Genomic DNA, 23,056 nt, shown 5'->3' on the forward strand with positions numbered 1-23,056 from the left:
CATGCTTGTGGTGAGCTGAATAATGGCCCCCAAATATGTCCATGTGCTAATCCCCTGTGAATATTGCCTTATATTACATGGCAACAGGGTTTTTGCAGGTGTGACTAAACTGAGGGTCTTGAGATCAGATTATCCTAGATTATCTGAATGGATCTGATGTAATCATACAGTCCTTATAAGAGGGAGCCAGGAGGAACTGGAGTGAGAGGAGAAGGTAATGTGACGATGGAAGCAGAGAATGAAATCATATGCTTTGAACATGGAGGAAGTGGCCACCAGCCAAGGAATAGAGAGGGCCACTGGAAATAGAAAAAGACAAGGAAATAGATTCTCCCTTCAGAGCCTCCAGAAGGAACCTGCCCTGTGGACACTTTCGCCTTAGCCCAGTTAAGCTGAATCTGAACTTCTGACCTCCAGAGTGTAAGAAAATTAGTTCTGTGTTGTCTTAAACTACTGAGTTTGTGGTAATTTGTTACAGCAACAATAGGCAACTAATACAGTGAGAAAATGTTTGTTGACTTAAAAAAAGAATAAATGACTATGAATAAGTCAATACATGAATGAATACATTCAAAAGTTTTTTCTTAATAATATTTCCTTGCTTCCTCTGTCTAACCACTATGGGAAATCTTGCCATAGAGGAAGGCATTTTTAAAAATGTCCCTGAATGTTTCTTTGGAGGTCCAATCAAAGTGCCAGTGGTTCAGCTGGGGCTCCGGATGGGTAGGGCATCAACCTCCTTACTCCTGTGGACTCCCCCATTGTTCTAGAGATCACAAGAACTGAGGCATAGAAGGGAAGATAGGACTCTGTGGGGATGGAGGATCTGAGAGCCTGGGGCACAGGGTGTCTCCAAGGCAGGAGGGGGAGGTTCTTGACTAGATCAAGAGCTGCCCAGTGCCATACCCTGACTTGAACCAAGTAGCTGGGAAGTGAGGCACACCCAGCTAATTTTTGTATTTTTAGTAGAGACACGGTTTTGCCATGTTTATCAGGCTGGTCTCGAACCCCTGGCCTCAAGTGATCTGCCGGCCTCCGCTTCCCAAAGTGCTCGGATTACAGGCATGAGCCACCATGCCCAGCCCTCCTATTTCTTTCTAAGGACAAATTCTTATCATTTTCAGGGACAAAAGTTTGGAATAAAATTATTTTTTGTTCAGTGTGTTTCTTACTTTTCAGTGACTGACTGATAAGCCCTCTTTTAACTTTAATTAGAAACCAAACTGAATAAAATACTTGGCTTGACATACCATAGTGATTTAAAAGGGCATTTCAACTCCAGTACCAAAAAAACATGAAACAGTAATTTAAAGGGCTGTTAACATGGAGCCTCCACCACCTCTTGTGCATAGGGAAGGGCTAAATTTACCAAAATGATAACTGTGCCACAAATTAATTACTATTTAAGGTTACTCCTACTAAACTTGACCATAAAAGTCTTCATATTCCCTAAACTACAATCTTAACTGTCGTCTTTTTGCAAAAAGTAAGCCATCTTTTTTATAAAACTCACACACACACACACACACACACACATGCATGTGCACACACACACAATAAGCTCATCTCTTCATGGACTATTAACCTACAGCTGATCATTTCCCTCATTTTCTCAAATAGCGTATATCATTCACACAGAGCAAGAGCATAATTTGAACAAAATCGAATGAGATTTTCCTGAGCTTCACATGAATTGAAGTGGGAGATAATAATCCTTTCTATTTTTTTCCTATCCAACAAGATCAGCTCTTAGAAGTTTCCCCAGTGTTTCAGATTTAAATACATGATATTTAATGCAGTTTCTAAATTTTAACTACTTCTAATTCTTCTAACTGTGCAGAAAAGTGTACTGAGATTTTGAGACTGTGCAATCATTCTGAAGTCAGGCCCACAAGCATGAGCAAGAGCAGAATGTTGACTGGCCTGCTTAGCAGAATCCCAGCTCCAGGTCTCTAATTTGGAAATGTGTCCTTCAGTCAAACTAAAAAACGTACAAAATTAAAATTTCAAGCAAACAGAATGACTTTAATAAAACATCTTATTAAAGTTGTTTCTATACAAATTTATTTAAAGTTACACAAGCTTATTTAAAGTTGTATAAACATTATTGAAGAGAGGTAGACTGTATAAAGAAAATGTGGTGCATGGAATACTATGCAGCCATAAAAAAGAACAACATCATGTCTTTTGCAGAAGCATGCATGGAGCTGGGCCATTATCCTTAGCAAACTAACACAGGAACAGAAAACCAAATACTAAATGCTTTCACTTATAAGTGGGAGCTAAATGACGAGAACACATGGACACAAAGGCACTGAGGCCTATCAGAGGATGAAGGGTGAGAGGAGGGAGAGGAGCAGAAAAAGTAACTATCGGGTACTAAGCTTAGTACCTGGGTGATGAAATAATCTGTACAACAGACACCCATGACACGAATTCACCTATATAAAAAACTGGTACCCGTGAACCTAAAATAAAATTAAAAAAGAAAAAAAGAGAGAGAAGGAGAGAATTCTTGGGTACAAGTTCCAAGTAAATCATGCTTTACACTTAAGTATAATTTTCCACTGGACTGGAATAGTATTTTACCTATTACTATAATTTATTTTTACCAGCACTCAGAGAAATCAATGCTTTTAGGAAGAATAAACAAGAACGTGTTAAATAAAGCTGCATAAATAATTTTCACACTTTCTACTTGAGTGTCTGTGTGTGTTTTTCATTGTCTTCCATATTATCTGTGAAGGCACAACTGTTTTATATCCTATGCCTATTCAGATACTGCTCTCTGCTTTAAAATTGTAGCTACTGTTTTCTTAACTCAGTAATGTTTCATTCTATGCCTCTTGGATTTCATTACCTCACAGATTTTGCTCAGTTCCTTGACTCCCATGTCATTGCTCGTAAGTTCATAACAATTGGCGTATTCGTTGGGGAAGTTACTTATGTTTTATCTGTAGTAATGAAATTATGGGAGGTCTGTTCACAACCTGGTATTTCTTTAGATGGCAGATTTGTCTAACAATAAAGTTACACATACTCCTTAAGCAAATGGAAATGAACTTGATAAGTTCACAGGTTCAATATAGTCATGAGAGTAGAAGAATGCCAATACTCTTCGAACCATCTATTTTACTAGAAGTTTTCAAATTATGTATTTTAAATAAAAATAATATGATTCTAGGCAGAAGGTTTCAGCTCTGACTAAACCCAGAGGAAAACTTCCGTTGTCTCTTATCCTCTCTTGAATGCTTCTACAAGGGACCTCTGACCCAAGAGTTTGGTCAAAGCATATGTTGGCAGCCATCTGCACGTAGCACCAAATAGGAACTTCAAAGAGAGGAAAGCCACGTTTGGAAGAAAGCTCACGCACAGACAGTAAATATTTCAGAGCAGATTGTCTCTGTAGATGAAGTAAGTTGTGAAAATCTGAAGCTCTGCCAAATTTTAAGACCTTGACCTTTACATCTCTGAGTTTCTATCTGTCATTTTACCTTTCTGAGCCTCCTTTTATATTTATAAAATAGAATTAATAATCTTCTCAGCCTACCAAGTGTTAGTGTTCTGGGGATTCAGATAAAATATGTACAAAATTACTTCAAATTACCTAAAACATGACATTTATTCATTCAACAAATATTTGTTGAACATATATGTCCTTCCTGGTGCTGTGTCGGGTGCTGGTGAATATGGCTGTGGTCATGGCAGACTTTACCTCTGCTTTCATAGCTATAACATGAAAGTGATGCTACCACAGTCATGCTATTAGAACGACTACTTTAACATCGACTACTAATATAAAATTTGTAGATGTTTAAATGAAATCATTATTTGTATAACCATTAATATCCTGTGTAATGTTATAATATTTGAGGCATCTTCATAATTGTTAAATGATTTATTTCATTCCCAGGTGAATCTGTAGAAAATAATACAATCACTCTCAATTCCACTAGAGTTTTTACTTTCTGTTTGATTCACATTGCTCATCCCAGTCTGATGTAAGTCAGGACCTATAAGAACCAAAGAAAAAATAGAGCAAACTTGAAAGAAATCAACTATCATATCTCTACAAATGTATTCTGCCTGTATTTTTTATTTTCTTTTAATAAAGTATTTTATAAGAAAAACAATGAAGGGCAGGGAATTAGAATCTACTCAAATTAGAATCTACTCAAGCATCTGCTGTATTCTAGACATTTTACATCCATTGTCTCCTTCACACACCTTGGCACTCCACAATGCAGAGGTTATTATCCCCGATTTGTAGATGGAGGATGACAGGCATTGAGAGATGAAGTGACTTTTCAGACTCAGTGAGTTGATCTCTAAAGCCAGTGCTCTTTCCACTGCACCTAACAATTTTGTTCTATCAATCTGTTTAACTACAACACGATATTATTTAATGTGACTCAGTTCACATGCTATTGATCAGTAGGGAATTGATGTGAATTTTGTTGGTCTTGTCAGCAAACAGGTTATTTTTGCAGTATGACAGTGTTCTGACAAGATCAGAAGCCAGCTTTCTCACCATTAAATCAAAGTCTTATCAATATATGGAGATCTTTATGGAAAGGAACCTGAAATTATGCAGAAATGCCTTCCACAAGAAGTGGCTAGTATGGTGACTTCAAGAACAGTGACATTTTCCAGTACGTCTGCTGTTCTAAGACGTTAGATACATCACAATTACCTGGAAAACTTGTTAAAACACAGAAGTCTGGGCTCCCCCTCTTTGCCAACCCCCATTCCCAGAGGGTTTATGATTCCATGGGTCTGAAATACCACCTAATGATCTGCACTTCTAACCAATTTCTGCATGAAGCTGCTGGTTTGAGGACTACACTTTGACAACCAGTGCACTACGTTAAGCTATCTGGAGAAGCTGCAAATGCAGATGAAGAAGCTACAAATTTTTCTATGTCAACAAAAATTGACTGATGAGGGTGACCTTCGGATCACATTTTTAACGTTATGAAACTGGTCACATTATCAGAAGGAAATGTCTTCAAGAACTTCAGCCTGAGGTTGAACATGAGCCCTAGGCATATCGGGCTACACCCATGTTTGGAATGAATCTAGGTGCAAATCTCAGTGGAGAATCAACTGTACCAATATTTTAATTAGGATTACTATTGTTTTGTTACTTCTCTGATTACAAGGTTCTATAGGTTTTGAATGATTCACTATAACCCTGTTTCTTTTCCATAAGTTGAGTAGTTTTTAGCATGTAATTATGCAAACCATAAGGTTTTTCAGGAATACTAATAGGCATTAGATTTAAAATGTTATATTAAAAATTATTATTAAATCTAGTGATAGTAACTGAAAAATAGAAGATTCAGAAGAACTAGCAAATGTGGGGAGAATGGATGAAACGGAAGCAGTGTAAACCTAATGAATACTTGCCAAGCTGTATCTCCCCTGAATTTGTCAAAACATCATCTCCAGCACCTGAGTTAGACCAGCCCTCAGTGCTAACATTGATGTGATTAAAAAGAGTCTGAACTGGGAGCAGAATTCCTTCAGGTATTTTGTTAATAAAATAAAGGCCTCCATCTCTCCTTAAATTAAACAAGCCTGCTCTCCTGGATCATGTTTTGAACATAGTTCATTTTACGAAATGCTTCCCTTTGGGGCCCTTTATTTTAATTCTAGTTGTGCCAATCAGCCCATGTTCTGTTCATGAGGGACACCTGTTCATTCCCCATAAAAACAAATTTGTTGGCTGCACCCTGGGAGGCTCCACCGAGGGAAGTGAGAACGTGCAGAGCAGGTAGAAAAAGAAGAGGCTGGGCGCAGTGACTCACGCCTGTAATCCCAGCACTTTGGGAGGCTGAGGCAGGCTGGATCACGAGGTCAGGAGATCGAGATCATCCTGGCTAACACGGTGAAACCCCGTCTCTACTAAAAAATACAAAAAATTAGCTGCGCGTGGTGGTGGGAGCCTGTAGTCCCAGCTACTCGGGAGGCTGAGGCAGAATGGCATGAACCCGGGAGGCAGAGCTTGGAGTGAGACGAGGTCGCGTCACTGCACTCCAGCCTGGGCAACAGAGCGAGACTCCATCTCGGGGAGAAAAAAAAAAAAAAAGAAGTGGGAGCTTTCAGGGGAGGGTACCTGAAGCACCTGAGATTTGGGGGTCTTGTCCCCTGCGTCCTGCCAAAAGTCTTGCCATGCACCTCCTTCGCCAAATAAATGAAGAGCCAAAATGCCACCCACTAAAATTAACATGAAAGGGGATAAAAGACGTGATGTTCGCTCCTAACCTGTGTAGCTTGAAACAAAGTTCCCTGTGTTCTCTAGCCTCATGCCATGGGTTGGTGGGGGGTGGGATGGGAGGGCAAAGTTTACAGGAAATCATCCCCGGTGTGTCAATAGTGCTTCAGTAGCTGGTATTGTCACCTTAATTTAGCTAGATAGAGAGTTTATCCCTGGACCACGATGTAAGAGAATACTAATGTTTTAATCCCATATAAGCTTCTAGTGACTGGTTTGGCTGAATCAGACAATGTGGAAACTGAGTGAAAACTTGCTGAAAATGTGTTTCCAAATGAGCCTGAGTAGGTAAATTAAAGGCAGAAATCTCCTGGTGAGCCAGTGTCTGCAAAGCCTTCAGGGGAAAAGAACTTAGTAGTTAAATAACAAAATCAGGATCTTAAATGATGTAGCAAGGCATTTTCCTCCCCCTACCTTTTAAACAATGGCCTTTATTAAAAAGCCCACAGTTCTGTGCCGATGGGGAGGTTACTGTAGGTTTGGAGAAAAGGACTAGATGGTGTTCTGAGTTAATTAAAATGTTCGCTTTGGCTAAATATTCCAGTTCCTGTGGCAATGACAGCCCACAGTTCATTAGCTGAATGTAACTGTTTGACAAGTATCTGAATGAACAGCTTACCTTGAGAAACCCAATGTTGTGTGATAGTTACAAATGCAGTAAGTTCTCCATCTGCTACAGTCTTAATCAAATCTCCCTGAGTAAAGGCATTTTTCAAGCAAGTAGAATGCAAGACAGTGTCCCTGCATACTAAACCTGTGTGGTATGTAATTTAGAATCTTTGTTTCGGGAAATAGTTTATATCTTGATATGCATTGAAGTTATTAGATAGATATGCAGTTACCAGGAGATATGTAGAAGTAGCTATTAAACATCAGTGTGCATTAGAATCACTTGGAGGGTTTATGAAACCCTAGATTGCTAGGCCCCACCCCCAAGAGCTTCTGATTCAGCAGGCCAAGGTTGAGGTTTGCATTTCTAACATTTGTATTTCTGTTAGAACATTCCAGGTGATGTTGGAGCTGCTGATTTAGAGACCACACTTTGAGAATCATAGAACAGATATTGGTGATGGAGTGGTAAGAGCTTCCACTAGGAATTGTGGCACCTGGAATCTCTTCTAATTAATCATCAGTATGACTAAGGTCAAGCCACTTGGTTTTATTGAGGTTGACATGATGGCTTTCAACAACTCCATGTTGGAATTATTGGGTGAATTTGCTGATGAGTAGAGAATTCTGCTAAGATTGTTGATTCACTGTAGTTTATCAATTATCCTTGAAACGGTTACATGATAGTGAATATTTTCTAACTTGAAGAAAATGCTTGAAGAAAAAAAGACAAGTAAGCTGCCATTATCAATCAGTTATTACATAATCAAAGAACATTCAACTTCCGAATCAATAGACTGTGCTTTGGAAATGTTCTTTGATTGTCCAATTAGGGCCAACTCCTGGGCCATGCTCCATCACTCAAACCCTCCCAGATTCTCAGATGCCTACATAGTTTGTCTATGACCTTTTCATCTGATTTATCCTGAGCTTCTTTGATTCAAGACTATTTGGCCTAGGGATTTTAAGGAACTGGAAAAGCTCATTGATTATTTTCTTTTAGATTGAGCTACATATGTTAAAAGTCACTAAGCAATCATGTCTGAAAAATCTCATTTGCCACAGTGAAGGAAAACAGCAACATTTGGATCTTGTGTTTTGAGCCAGGAATAGAAAAGCAGCACGCAACTGGGTCAACTCTAGAGACCACTATCTGCTGTGTTGTTATATTAATCAATTAAATACGCTTCCAAATGTAAGTCAAGTCCTCTTTCTGGCCATGTTTGAGTAATGTAATCATAGGTTAGTGACTGACATAAGATACTTGAATGTTATTTCATTCAGCATTGTTAAGCATTGGTTCATGATGCAGCAACATAAAAACAGAATAATTTTAAAGTCATTCTCAAACTTCTTGTCTATAAGCATCATTTAATATTACTTATCATAACATGTATCTCATGGAATATCCTACTCTTGCCTCAGACTATCCTAAAGTCCCACAGCTAATGACTGGTGTTACCTGGAGGATAAAGACACAGGTTTCCATATATGGAGCGATCGAGGCATCCTTCTAGAAGACAAATTAGGAATATCATTTATCTTTTTCATTTTCAGTTGATCATGGACAAAGAGGAGAATGGCCACGAGTTTCCTTTACAAATGCTAATATTAGAGAATTATTTGAAACTCCATACTAGGCCATTTCTGTGCTAACTTTTCCGCATTTCTTCTTTGTACATTATTTTCTAGAACAGATAAACACTTACTTGTGTTTAAAATTTGTTACAAAGCCAAAATTTTTTAGAAAAGAAGCCATTGAATTTGCGGATAAGAAAAATATTTTTTTATTTATAAGTTAAAATTCCAATCCTATATAAAAGTTCTCTGTTATTTCTGTAAAATTATTTTATCTCGCATTTGAAAAAGAATAAATATTATATAATGTGCTACATTCAGAAGACGATGACATGAGCAAAGTGTAACAAACTAGAACACATTTACGAGGACTATCAAACTAGAAGCCAAATACACCTTTCCCTTAAATTATCTTTCTTCTCAGAAATGAAACCATTAGGCTAATATTAAGAATGTAGATTTTCAATAAAATAGAACCAAATATCTTTCAATTTTAAATAACAAATTCTGTATAAGATGATGATTGCTTATAACAGTAACACAAAGAAATTCTCTCTCACCTAATGGTCTTGATATGTTTTATAATTTTAATGATTTCCTTAAACATTAAGAAAAATTTATTTCTGAGGGCTATAATGACATTACATAACTGGCCTTTTAAATGTCATGTAACTCAAGAAAAAAACAGTATTAGCTTCCATTTGGACAGTACTTGACAGGTTCTTATAAATAGCTTTGTTAAGATATAATTTACTCAAAGTGTTCAATTCAACTGTTTTTAATATATTCACAGATATATGCAACCACCATCACAGTTAATTTTAGAACATTTTTATCGTCTCAGAAAGAAACTCCATACATTTTAGCTATCACCCCCCACCTCCATCCCAACTTCCTCAGCTCTAATCAACAACTAATCTATGTCTATAGATTTTCCTATTTCAAGCTTTCATATGAACAGAATTATATCACATGTGATCTTTCATGACTGACTCTTTCACTTAATATGTTTTCAAAGTTCATCCACAGTTTAGAATGTATCAGTGTGTTTTTATTTTATAGTCAAATAGTATTCCATTATTTGGGCATATCACATTTTGTTTACCCATTTGTCTGTTGATTAACATTTGGGACTGTGTACACTAATGTTTATAGCAGCATTATCTATAATATCTAAGTTTTTATGTGGACATATTTTCATTTCTCTTGGGTGTATCCCCAAGGATGGAAATGCTAGATCATATGGTAACTCTATGTTTAATTTTTTGAGGAATTCCAGACCGTTTTCCAAAATGGCTACACCATTTTACATTCCTGCCAGCAGTGAATGCATGTTTTGATTTCTTCAGGTTCTCACCAAACTTGTTTATATATTTTTTATTCTAGCCATCCTGATGTGTGTGAAATGGTATCTCGTTGTGGTTTTCATTTGCATTTCTCTTCTGGCCAATAATGTCAAGTATCTTTTCATATGCTTATTGGTCATTTGTATTATCTTTCTTGGAGAAATGCATGTTCTGATCTTCTGCCCATTTTTAAATTGGGTTATTTGTCTTTTTATTGAGTTGTAAGAGTTCTTTATATATTCTGGCTATAAGTCCCTTATTAGATATGGCAAATATTTTATTCCATTCTGTAAATATTTCACTTTCTTGATGGTGTCTGCTGAACCACAAGAGTTTTTAATTTTAATAAAACTCAATTTAGTTTTTCTTTCATTGCACATGCTTTTGGTGTCATAACTAAGAATCCTTTGCCAAATCTGAGGTCATAAAGATTTATGCCTATAATTTTTCTATACTTTTTAAGTTTTAGCTCTTATCTTTAGGGCTCTGATCCATTTTGAGTTGATTTTTGCATATAGTATGAGGTAAAGTGCTAATCCTATTCTTTTGCATGTGGCTTTCCATTTGTCCAGCATCATTTATTGAGAAGACTATTCTTTACTCATTAAATGTTCTTAGTACCGTTGTCAAAAATCAGTTGGGGCTGAGCGCAGTGGCTCATGCGTGTAATTCCAGCACTTTGGGAGGCTGAGATGGGCGAATCACTTAAGCTCAGGAGTTTGAGACCAGCCTGGGGAACATGGTGATACCCCATCTCTACAAAAAATACACCCAGGCAGGGGTGGCACATGCTGTAGTCCTAGCTTTTTAGGGGGTTGAGGCAGGAGGGTCACTTGAGCCAGAAAGTTGAGGCTGCAGTGAGTTGTGTTTGTGCCACTCCACTCCACCCTGTCTCACTGGCCATACAGGTATGGGTTTATTTCTTGATACTCCCTCAATTTTATTTCACTGACTTATATGTCTATCCTTGTGCCAGAACCACTGTCTTGATTACTATGGCTTTATGGTGAGTTTTTAAATTGGGAAGTTAAAGTCCTCCTACTTTGTCCTTTTTCAGAATTGTTTTGGATATTATGGGTCTGTTGCAATTCCATATGAATGTTACAATCATCTTGTCAGCTTCTACAGGTAAGTCAACTGAAATTCTGATAGAAATTTAGTTGAACCTGTAGATCAGTTTAGGGAGTATTGCCATCTTAACAATGTTAAGTCTTCTGATCCATGAATGTGAAATATTTTTCCATCTATTTAGACCTTTATTACTTTAAATTACATTTTGTAGTTTTCACACCATAGGTTTTACACTTCTTTTGTTAAACTTATTACTATGTATTCTTTTTGATGCTATTGTGAAAAAAATTGCTTTTTAAATTTAGTTTTCAGATTGCTCATTGTAAGTGTACAGGACTATAGCTGATTTTTTGTACATTGTTCTTCTATCTATAATCTTGCTGAACTCATTTATTGGCTCTAATCACTTTTTAGCAGATTTATTACAAATTTTTTATATACAAGATTATGTTATCTGAGAATAGAGATAATTTTACTTCTTCCTTTCCAATCGGACTGATATTTTATTTTTTTTTCTTGCCTAATTTGCCTGGCTAAAACCTCTAATAAAATGTGAAATAGAAGTTGTGAGAATGAACATTTTTTTCTTATTACTGATTTCAGGAGGAAAAGCATCCATTCTTTCAGTGTTAAGTATGACACTAGCTATGAATTTTTTGTAGATGGACTTTATCAAGTTGATAAAAGTTTCTTTTTTTTTTTTTAGTGTTCCTGTTATTAAAGGATGTTGGATTTTGTGAAATGCATTTTTTGTGTTTTTTTTGAGATGATGAAGTGAGTTTTAAAAAAATCATATTGTGATAATGTATTACATTAATTGATTTTTGAATTTTGAACCAACCTTACATTCCCGGGATAAATCCCATTTGGTCATGGTCATAGTTCTTTTTATAATCATGTGGTCAGTTTGTGTTTTGTTGAGTATTTTTATATCCATATTTATAAGATTTATTGGTCTATATTTTTTTGTGATGTAATTTGTCTGGTTTGTGTATCAGGATAATATTGACCTCATAAAATGAATTAGGAAGTGATGTGGTTTGACTCTGTTTCCCCATCCAAATCTCATGTTGAATTGTAATTCCCAGTGTTGGGAGAAGGACCTGGTGGCAGGTGATTGGAACATGGGGGTGGATTTCCCTCATGCTGTTCTTGTGATAATCAGTGAGTTCTCACAATTATTATGTTTTAAAAGTGTGTGGCACTTCCCTCTTTGCACGCGTGCTCTCTCTCTCTCACTCTCTCTCTCTCCTGCTGCCGTGCGAAGAAGGTACTTGCTTACCCTTCACCTTCTGCCATAATTATAAGTTTCCTGAGGTCTCTTAGTCACACTCCTGTTAGAACTGAGGAACTATGAGTCAAACCTCTTTTCTTCACAAATTACCCACTCTTGGGTAGTTCTTTATAGCAGTGTGAGAATGCACTAATACAGAAAATTGATAGCAGAAGTGGGATATTTCTATAAAGATACCTGCAAATGTGGAAGCAACTTTGGAACTTGGTAATGGGCAGAGGTTGGATTAGTTTGCAGGACTCAGGAGAAGACAGGAAGATGTGGGAAAGTTTGGAACTTCATACAGACTTGTTGAATGGTTGTAACCAAAATGCTGATAGTGATATGGACAATGAAGTCCAGGATGATGGAAGTCAGATGGAAAAGAGGAGCTTATTGTGAACTAGAGCAAAGATCACCCTTATTATACTTTAGCAAAAAGACTGGAAGCATCGTGCCCCTGCTCTAGGGATCTGTAGATCTTCAAACTTAAGAGAGATGATTTAGGGTATATGGCAGAATAAATTTCTAAGCACCAAAGCATTCAAGATGTGGTCCAGCTACATTTGCATAAGCAAAGAGCCTATGCTCATTTGCATAAGCAAAGAGAACTTATATTTAAAAGGGAAGCAGAGTGAAACGTTTGGAAAATTTGCAGCCTGACCATGTAGTAGAAAATAAAACGTATTTTTCAAGCTGGCTGCAGAAATTTGCATAAGTAAGGAGGAGCTGAATGTCCATAGCCAAGACAATGGGGAAAATGTCCCCAGGGTATTTGAGAGATCTTCATGGCAATCCCTCCCATCATAGGTCCAGAGGCCTAGGAGGGAAAAATGATTTCATGGGCCAGGCTCAGGGCCCAGCTGCACTGTGAAGCCTCAGGACAATGACTTTCTTCCTAGAATTGGGAAAAGCTACTTTAAAGTTCATATGGAACCAAAAAAGAGCCCACATAGACAAGACAATCCTAAGCAAAAAGAACAAAGCTGTAGGCATCATGCTACCTGACTTCAAACTATACTACAAGGCTACAGTAACCAAAACAGCATGGCACTGGTACCAAAACAGAGATGTAGACCAATGGAACAGAATAGAGCCCTCAGAAATAATATGATACATTTACAACCATCTGATCTTTGACAAAACTGACAAGAACAAGACATGGGGAAAGGATTCCCTATTTAATAAATGGTGCTGGGAAAACTGGCTAGCCACATGTAGAAAGCTGAAACTGGATCCCTTCCTTACACCTTATACAAAAATTATTTCAAGATGGATTAAAGACTTAAATGTTAGACCTAAAACCATAAAAACCCTAGAAGAAAACCTAGGCAATACTATTCAGGCCATAGGCATGGTCAAGGACTTCATGACTAAAATACCACAAGCAATGGCAACAAAAGCCAAAATTGACAAATGAGATCTAATTAAACTAAAGAGCTTCTGCACAGCAAAAGAAACTACTATCAGAGTGAAAAGGCAACCTACAGAATGGGAGAAAATTTTTACAGTCTACTCATCTGACAAAGGTCTAATGTCCAGAATCTACAGAGAACTTAAACAAATTTACAAGATAAAAATCAAACAACCCCATCAAAAAGTGGGCAAATGATATGAACAGACAATTCTCAAAAGAAGATATTTATGCAGCCAACAGACACATGAAAAAGTGCTCATCATCACTGGCCATCAGAGAAATGCAAATCAAAACCACAATGAGATACCATCTCACACCAGTTAGAATGGCAATCATTAAAAAGTCAGTAAACAACAGGTGCTGGATAGGATGTGGAGAAATAGGAACAGGTTTACACTGTTGGTGGGAATGTAAATTAGTCCAACCATTGTGGAAGACAGTGTGATGATTCCTCAAGGATCTAGAACTAGAAATAGCATTTGACCCAGCCATCCCATTACTGGGCATATACCCAAAGGATTATAAATTATGCTGCTATAAAGACAGTTGCACACGTATGTTTATTGTGGCACTATTCACAATAGCAAAGACTTGGAACCAACCCAAATGTCCATCAATGATAGACTGGAGTGAGAAAATGTGGTCCATATACACCATGGAATACTATACAGCCATAAAAAAAGGATGAGTTCGTGTCCTTTGTAGGGACATGGATGAAGCTGGAAACCATCATTCTGAGCAAACTATTGCAAGGACAGAAAACCAAATACCACATGTTCTCACTCATAGGTGTGACTTGAACAATGAGAACACTTGGACACAGGGTGGGAAACATCACACACCAGGGCCTGTCATGGGGTGGGGGGAGTGGGGAGGGATAGCATTAGGAGATACATCTAATGTAAATGACAAGTTAATGGGTGCAGCACACCAACATGGCACATGTATACATATGTAACAAACCTGCATGTTGTGCACATGTACCCTAGAACTTAAAGTATAATAATAAAAAATAAAAATAAATAAATAAATAACCTAGTCTGAGATACTTCTTTATAGCAACATGAAATGGACTAATACAACAACTATTCATAATATTCATTTATTAACCTTTGTATTTCCATAAGGTCAAAATAAATATCTTTCTTAGTTCTAATTTTAGTAACTTGAGTCTTGTTTTTTGGTCAATCTAGCTACAGTTTTGTTATTTTTTGATATTTCTAACCAGTTTTTGGTTTCATTGAATTCCTCTGTATTTCTGTTAATTTCCAACTTAATCTTTATAATTGCTCTTCTTTTTTTCAGTGTTTTAGGGAAAAGTTTAGATTACAAAATTTGAGATCTTTTCTCATTATAATATAGAAATTTAAAACTATAGATGTTCCCTACGCATTGTTTTAGCTGCATCTCAAAATTTGGGTATGTCATGTTTTCATTTTAATTCATCTCAAAATACTTTCTGATTTCTCTTTTGATATCTTCTTTGATCCATTGGTTATTTAGAAATATGTTGTTTAACAGCCAGATATTTGGGTGTATCCCAAATTTCCTCTGCTATTATTTCCTAATTGTGTTCCATTATAATTATTTCCTTAGACAATTGTATCTCTGAAAATCTATATTTGATTTGATTATTTAATTCATTCACATTTGATATTACTATTAATATAGTTGGATTTGTATCAGTCATTTTCCTGTTTGTTTTGTAAATGTCTCAGGTATGTTTGTTCCTTTATTTCTCTTTCAATAATTTCTTCTGCTTAAGTGAATATTTTCTACAGAAACATTTTAATTTCTTTAGTAATTTTTTAACTTTTTTAAAAAGCTTTTATAAATGGTTGCTGTATTTTTAGTACAGATGGGGTTTACCATGTACATCTTAACCTAGAATCTGCTTCAGAGTTTTAGTAGCTAATTCTAGGGATATATAGAAATATTACTCATGTATAGCTGTATTTATCTTTCCTATTTGTGTGGTTTATTATTTCACATATTACATCCAGTATGTTACAAACACAGCAGTACCTCGTTTTAATTATTACTTTGCCGTATGTGATTTCCTTAGCCCAATACAGCTTTGCTCCTACAAACCTGCTTGCACTGTTATTAGCAGATTTGTTACATAGGTATACATGTCCCATGTTGGTTTGCTGCACCCGTCAACTCATCATTTACATTAGGTATTTCTCCTGATGCTATCCCTCCCCCAGCTCCCCACCCCCGACAGGCCCCAGTGTGTGATGTTCCCCTCCCTGTGACCATGTGTTCTCATTGTTCAAGTCCCGCTTATGAGTAAGAACATATGGTGTTGGGCTTTCTGTTCCTGTGTTAGTTTGCTGAGAATGATGGTTTCAAGCTTCATCCATGTCCCTCCAAAGGACATGAACTCATCCTTTTTTATGGCTGCATAGTATTCTATGGTGTATATGTGCCACATTTTCTTTATCCCATCTATTATTGATGGGCATTTGGGTTGGTTTCAAGTCTTTGCTATTGTGAACAGTGCTGCAGTAAACATACGTGTGAATGTGCCTTTATAGTAGAATGATTTATAATCCTTTGTGTATGTACCCAGTAATGGGATTGCTGGGTCAAATGGTATTTCTGGTTCTAGATCCTTTAGGAATCATCACACTTTCTTCCACAATGGCTGAACTAATTTACCCTCCCACCAACAGCATAAAAGCATTCCTATTTCTCCACATCCTCTCCAGCATCTGCTGTTTCCTGACTTTTTAATGATCACCATTCTAACTGGTATGAGATGGTATCTTATTGTGGTTTTGATTTGCATTTCTCTGATGACCAGTCATGATGAGCTTTTTTTCCTATGTTTGTTGGCCATATAAATGTCTTCTTTTGAGAAGTGTCTGTTCATATATTTTGCCTGCTTTTTGATGGGGTTGTTTTCTTCCTGTATATACCACATTTTCTTTAACCATTTATCTGTTGATAGACAATTAAGTTGATTATCTTTGCTACTGTGAATAGTGCTATGATTAACATACGGGTACAGGTATGTTTTTTATATAATAATATTTTCCTTTGTATAGATACCCAGTAGTGAGATTCCTGGATCGAATGGTAGTTCTATTTTTAGTTCTTTGAAAAACCTTCATACTGTTTCCCATAGAGGTTGTACTAATTTGCATTCCCACCAACAGCGGGAATCCACTTTCTCTGCATCCCCACCAACATCTGTTGTTTTTTGTTTTTTTTAAAAATAGTCATTCCGACTAATGTAAGTTGATATCTCTTTATGGCATCATTTTGCATTTCTCCGATTAGTGGCATTGAGAACTTTTGCATATGCCTGTTGGTCAATTGTATGTCTTCTTTTGAAAATGTCTATTCATGTCCTTTGTCCACTTTTTAATGGTATTATGTGTTTTATTGTTATTGAGTTGTTTGAGTTCCTTGTAAATTCTAGGTATTAGTGCCCCTTCATATGCATAGTTTGCAAATATTTCTCCCATTCTGAAGGTTGTCTTTTCACTCTATTGATTATTTCTTTTGTTGTGAAGAAGCATTTTACTTTAATTAAGTCCCATTTGTCTATTTTTGTTTTGTTGCCTGTGCTTTTGAGGTCTAGTCGTGAATTCTTTGTCTAGACCAATGTCCAAAAGAGTTTTCCTTAGGTTGTTTTTTTTTTTTTTTTAGTATTTTTATAGGCTCAGGTCTTACATTTAAGTCTTTAATCCTTCTTAGGTTGATTTTTGAATATGGTGCTAGATAGGGATCCAGTTTTTTTCTTCGCATAGCAATCCAATTTTCCCAGCACCATTTTTGAAATGGGTTTTTCCTCATTGTATGTTTTTGTCAATTTTGTCAAAAATCAGAAGACTGTAAATTTGTGACTTTATTTCTGTATCCTCTATTCTATTCCATACATCTGTGTGTCTATATTTTTTATCAGTACCTGTAATGCCAGCTATTGGGGGGCTGAAGTGGGAGGATTGTTTGAGATTAAGCGTTCCAGACCAGCCTTCATAACATGGTGAGACTGTATCTCTAAAAAAGTAATAATAAAATAAAAAGAGATTTCCCACTAATCACTTTCATCGGAATGGTAGGACATCCTTCACTTCTTTAATCATGCTTTCCTTTAGGTCTGTGAACCAATCTCTACAAACTAGCTCTGTGAATAGATCTCATCAAATGTGACTCCTTTGAGAAAATAGTTTCTTTTTTATTTTCATTTTTATTTCAGCGGCTTTAGGGGTACAAGTGGTTTTTAATTACATGGATAAATGGTATAGTGGTGAAGTTAGGGATTTTAGTGCACCCATTACCAATAAGTAGTTTTTCATTATTTACGCAGCTCCCACTACCCTCCCTAAATAAATAGTTTTTGAAGTCAGTATTTGATATTTGTTCTGCCCTCAGGAAGGCTCTTTCTAGCAGGTTTATTCCTACTTCTCTCCTGCAAACTAGTTATCTACAGTCTAGGCTGTATTTTCATTAAATCAATGAATTTCCTCTCAATTACCTTTCCCCATAACATCCAGTGTTCTTGAGAGCATTGTTAAGTTTAAACTTCTCCACGCTCTATTGAAAATTAAGTCCAGGTTAATCCAGGAAAAGATTAAGAGATAACTATTTTAATGCTTGTTTTTCTTTCCAGGTAAAATTTTCTGAGCCAGGGCTTGGAAGCTGGGTGGGAGAGCAGTGGCAAGTTTCTCTCTGAGTGATATTCTCACACTTTGTGGAGGTGAGTGGAGCAGCAGCCTGAGGTCACATGAGTTTGTAGCTCCTATGTGGAACCACCACTTCACAAGCCGGGGACAGGCAATCAGAACCCCAGTGTTAGCACATCATGCCCCGCTACAGCCTCCATTCCACAAGCGTTGGGGCTAGGCAGAAGAAAAGAGCTCTTACCACTCATTTCCACTGACCTGGAACATAGCCGGAATAACAGATAGCGGGGGTAAGATGAGAAACACTGAAATTCTGCTGCTCCTGGGAATAAAGGCCTCTCTGACTAGAAGCTGGTGGGGCAAGGAGGCCCTGTGCTCTTGGCTGCAGCAGTCTGGAGTGGAGTCTCTGCCTTATGCGGGGAAGAGTGGAGTAAGTGGTCTTGGTTCACATACCACAGACTTTCAAATTTCTTACTGAATTTTCTTGAATAGATGCTTCTTTGCTGTTCGTCCTTAGAATCATTTCCAGAGGATTTAAATATGTTGTTTGTTTGCTTTATTATTTTCACCACTTTTACTGGGGAACAGGTCAGTGGAGCTCCTCACACTGTTATGGCAGAAGTTAATCCCCAGTATGTTACAGTGTGTAGTTCTACATATGTTTTTCGTATTATTGTTAAGTACTTCAATAGCCATGTCATTTAGGTAGAGTTTCTCTCACGCTTCAGTTCATGTTTACTGAACGGGAATTCTATGTCAAATACGGTAAGTATAAAAATAAATACGATCAGTTTTTTTCCTTTAAAGAGTTCATGTTACCTATGTAACAAACCTGCACATCCTGCACATGTCCCTATCACTGAAAATTTAAATTAAAATTTAAAAAAAATTCACCTGTGTTAGGAGATATAGAGGAAATTCTAAGTTGTCACAGAGGTAAGAGTAGGATTTGAACACAAAGTCATCTGAAGGTTAATCTCACTAGTCGAAGGTGCCTTCTATTGGACTTGGGACTATATCAAATATGAGAGAAATAGAGTAGCCTATTTGAGTGTCAAAACTGTATTTTTTTAACCCTACCAAAAATTGAAGGTATGGAAATTCCACAATGCTCTCTCCTGCCTAACATAGTCTAAGTTTTACCATATCACTCTTTTAATTTCAGCATATCGTAATATTAGGCATCTAGTTTTTTTGGTGGAATGTTGAAAGCCCAGGTTGTTTGTTAGTAAAAATGTCTTTACTTTCAACTGCTACTTGGAGCTGGAAGCCATTACCCTCAACAAACTAACACAGGAACAGAAAACCAAACACTGCATGTTCTCACTGTAAGTGGGAGCTGAATGATGAGAGCACATGGACACATGGTAGAAAACAACACACACTGGGGCCTGGCAGAAGGTGGGAGATGGGGGAGGGAGAGCATCCGAAGGAATAGCTAATGGATGCTGGGCTTAATACCTAAGTGACTGGATGATCTGTGCAGCAAACCACCATGGCACACGTTTACTTATGTAACAAGCCTGATATCCTGCACATGTACCCCTGAACTTAAAATAGAAGTTGGAAAGAAAAAAATAAAAATATTAAAATGCCTAGAAGAGAAGACAATGATGTTGGAGAAGAAAACAGCATTGCCGTGAGTACAAGTGAAAGTGCAGTAAAGATTACACTGAGCAGCAAGAACAGCATTGAAATGGGGAGAATCTATTCCTAAAGGAGAGCATCTCAAAGTACCAAGACCCAAGCACTGATGAGAATGGTTTGACTAAGAGTGTCAGTACCATTTCCAGAAGGAAGCGAGCCTTCAGACGAAACCCACAGAACAGCTGTGTCAGAGGCAGAATATAATGAGTTAACAACCTGAGGACAAGGACAGGGACAAGGAAGTTCCAAACATCGTGGACCCAAATCGACAGCAATATCACCATGAGACAGATATGGCAGAGCAGAGAGTCTCTTCAAAATTCAAGAGGAAGAATTGATGAAAAAGGCAGCGATGGGATAAGGAAATCACTCAAGGAAAGATGATATACCTTTTGCAGAAATTACTTGATTGCAAAGACATGATAAGGCTGCACCAGGCTTGATTGAGCAAAAGCTACACTGCAAGATGGCAGAGCCATGTAAAGAAATATCAACAAGAGAAGCTGACACTTTTGTGTGTCCAAATCAGGAGAGTCCCAATGCTACTCTCCAGCAGTTTCACCTCATTCAAATTAAGGAGAAAAAATTTGATGGGGAGTTAAGGGGAATGAGAGTAAAGAGTTAGAAATAAAGGGAGCCTGGCTTATGCCTCACATGGCTTTGTATTCATAATGGCTGGCACACAGTACATAATAAATAAATGACTTACTGGTATGCTTAGGGAAATATAACAAGAACCAACAAGATGAAGCATCAGTAAGGAAAGTTATTTCTCAAGTTTTAGAGGTTTAAGTTGGTCATTCTATCTCATTCCTTATTAATAATCATACACTACTACTACCCCTACCGTTTATGGAACATTTACTATATACCAGACAGTATACTACTAACATATATGTATATATGTGTCTGCATACATACATGTGTGTATGTGTATGGTTTATGTGCAATACATATATGGAGATACGGGGGATATCCACATGGAGATAGATATGGAGATATATAGGACATATATGAAGATATATAGTGTACGTGGAGATTTGCATAGATATACTTGATTCTAACAACAATTGTAAGAGTAGGTGATCTTAGCTCAATTTTAGAGATGAAATAACTGAGTCTAAGAGCAGTTAAATAACCGAATCTACATGACTAAGTGATATGATTGAGATTTGAACTCAAGTTTGTGTGACTCTAAAGCCCATATTCTTAAGCCCTGCATCATTCCATCTTCCTACAAAGAAGCATGAATTTAGACACTGCATTCTCTAGTCTTACTTTATTATCATAATAATTTATTTATAATTTTCTGCTACAGTCCCTATAGAAGCATTTTTTTCCCGCAAAGAATAATTAATGCAAACCATTAGATTTCTCCTGTTTTGTGTCCCGCTTCTGTTGGGCATTTACTCGGTCGGGACTTTTCAGTAGGACCAGTAGGACTTTACAAGGACCAAGGATCCCCCGAGGAGCAGTTTTCTGGGGCACCGGTCCCCAATCTTTTTAGCACCAGGAACTGCTTGGGTGGAAGACAACTTTTCCACGGACCTGTGGGAAGGGAGAGGGTGGGTGTTAGACTCTCACAAGGGACATGCACTCAGATCCCTTGCATGCGCAGTTGACAACAGGATTTGTGCTCCTATGATAATCTAATGCCACAGCAGATCTGAGAGGAGGCGGAGCTCAGGACGTAATGCGAGTGAAGGGGAGTGGTTGTAACTACCCATGAAGCTTTACTGGCTTGCCTACCGCTCACCTCCTGCTGTGAGACCTGCTTCCTAATGAGTACTGGTCCATGACCAGGGGTTGGGACCCCTGTTTTAGGGGCAAAACAATTCCGTAACACTGATTCTATTTCCTATCCTCTTTCCATCACAGTATTTTGTAACAGGTATTTTAACTGGGTAGGATTTTTGTTATAAGAGAACTGATAAGATCGTGCATGCAGCTAGAGCTGAAAGAGTTGGAAGAAACCTGTCTTCCCCATTGCTCTAGGAGGCCCAGCATGTCATGGGTTCTTAGATAGGCCAGAGCTGGCACCCTCCTGAGGTGACTGAATCCTCACAAAAGGCATCTTTGGCAGGGCCATGATGAGGCTTCCTCAAGCGGCTTTGTTGACTGAGAGCAAGGGGACTGAGGTGTGTGCTGTGTAAGGAGATGTGAGCAGGCGTCTGGGCTGAGCTGCACCAGGTAACACTGATTCTGATCAAAGTGTGCACCGTGGACCAGCAACAACAGTATCACCTGGGAGACGGTTAGAAATGCATAGAACAAGGCTCACCCTAGACCTACTGAATCGGAATCTCTTGGAGTGGGACCCAGAAGTCTGTGCTTTTGCAAGCGCTTTGTGTGATTCTGACACATGCTAAAGTTTGAGAAGCACTGATCTAGGTGAGAAGCAGTGAGACTCTGAACTGAAGCAGTGGCATTAGGGATAGGATAGAGGGGAAGCGATTCAAGAGATAGGTGGAAGAAAGAACCAACAGAACCTGGTGACCAGCTGAAAGTGAACCAGAGGACCACAAGTTTATTTTGACTCTTAAATCAAAATTGGAGTTAAATACAGCATGGATATCTTTGTTGTTCACGGGGCAAGCAATGTAGGGGAAGCAGGTCTGGAGCACAAAGAGGCAATGATTTCTGTGTTGAGCTTGGGATGCCTGGGAGACATCCAAGCATAAATACCTACTAGAAAATCAGCAACGATACCCAGAATGCAGAAGAGTTTCTAAACCCAGATATTTAGGTTATAATTTACCAAAAGAAGATGTTGGAACTGAATTTACATAACATTTTCATATTAAAATTAAACGTATGATTAAATGAGAAAGCACTATGTAGCTATAAAGTAACATAAAAACAGAGCACCGTAATATTTCCCTGAGCCTGTGGAGGGTGTGAAAAATGAAGCCGTTCTCCTTATTTAAGAGACAAGAGACAAGTGTGTTCAAATGCTCGATGCTCAAGCAAACCGAGAAAAAGGTTTTCTATCCAGAACACTCCTCAAAATGCCTGTCCCCACCCTTTGGCTCTAGTTACCTCCCATTGCAAGGATATTAGGGAATTTGTGTCTTTTCCTTGGTGAGCTCTGGTCCTATTTGTAAATCTTTGTGACTCATGGGGCTGAAATGGCACTACATTTTATAGCGATCATAGGTTCTAAGCCAAAAGTCAGAATATAGTGTCTTATGGAATTTTTTT

This window comes from Piliocolobus tephrosceles, chromosome 18, assembly GCF_002776525.5.
Source record: "Piliocolobus tephrosceles isolate RC106 chromosome 18, ASM277652v3, whole genome shotgun sequence".
NCBI classification, from domain to species: Eukaryota; Metazoa; Chordata; class Mammalia; order Primates; family Cercopithecidae; genus Piliocolobus; species Piliocolobus tephrosceles.